Genomic DNA, 1230 nt, shown 5'->3' on the forward strand with positions numbered 1-1230 from the left:
AAATGAAACAACAAAGGATTAATCTCCAAAATATACAAACAGCTCATGGAGCTCAGTATCAAAAAACCAAACAATCCAATTAAAAAATGGGTAGAAGGACTTCCCTGGTGGCGCAGTGGTTAAGAAGCCACCTGCCAACGCAGGGGATATGGGTTTGAGCCCTGGTCCGGGAAGATCCCACATGCTGTGGAGCAACTAAGCCCTTGCGCCACAACTACTGAGCCTTATTTATCAATGGAACAGGATAGAAAGCCCAGAGATAAACTCATGCACATGTAGTCACCTAATTTAAGACAAAGGAGGCAAGAACATAAAATGGAGAAAAGATAGCCTCTTCAATAAGTGGTGCTGGGAAAACTGGATAGCTACCTGTAAAAGAATGAAATTAGAACACTCCCTAACACCACACACAAAAATAAACTCCAAGTGAAAAAGACCTAAATGTAATATCAGACACTATAAAATTCTTAGAGGAAAAGACAGGAAAAACATTCTTTGACATAAACCACAGCAAGATCTTTTTTGACCTACCTCCTAGAGCAACGGAAATAAAACCAAAAATAAACACATGGGACTTAATTAAACATAAAAGCTTTTGCACAGCAAAGGAAACCATAAACAAGACAAAAAGACAACCCTCAGAATGGGAGAAAATATTTGCAAATGAAACAACAAAGGATTAATCTCCAAAATATACAAACAGCTCATGGAGCTCAGTATCAAAAAACCAAACAATCCAATTAAAAAATGGGTAGAAGGACTTCCCTGGTGGCGCAGTGGTTAAGAAGCCACCTGCCAACGCAGGGGATATGGGTTTGAGCCCTGGTCCGGGAAGATACCACATGCTGTGGAGCAACTAAGCCCTTGCGCCACAACTACTGAGCCTGTGCTCTAGAGCCTGCGTTCCACAACTACTGAGCCCGTTTGCCTAGAGCCTGTGCTCTGCAACAAAGACAAGCCACTGCAATGAGAAGCCTGCGCACCGCAACGAAGAGTAGCCCCCACTTGCAGCAACTAGAGAAAGCCCACACGCAGCAATGAAGACTCAGTGCAGCCAAAAATAAATAAATAGATAAATTTAAAAAAAAAAGGGCAGAAGACCTAAATGGACATTTCACCAAGGAAGACATACAGATGGCCAAGAGGCACATGAAAAGATGCTCAACATCAGTAATTATTAGAGAAATGCAAATCAAAACTACAATGAGGTATCACCGCACACCAGTTAGA

The 1230-nt window shown here is 41.8% G+C and overlaps 1 protein-coding gene across 1 annotated transcript in view; it reads right to left on the bottom strand.

Moving 5' to 3' along the window:
• Positions 1-1230, bottom strand: part of DHX33 (DEAH-box helicase 33) — a 31053-nt gene that overhangs the window by 4283 nt on the left and 25540 nt on the right. The window lies entirely within an intron of this gene.

This window comes from Physeter macrocephalus, chromosome 14, assembly GCF_002837175.3.
Source record: "Physeter macrocephalus isolate SW-GA chromosome 14, ASM283717v5, whole genome shotgun sequence".
NCBI lineage: Eukaryota > Metazoa > Chordata > Mammalia > Artiodactyla > Physeteridae > Physeter > Physeter macrocephalus.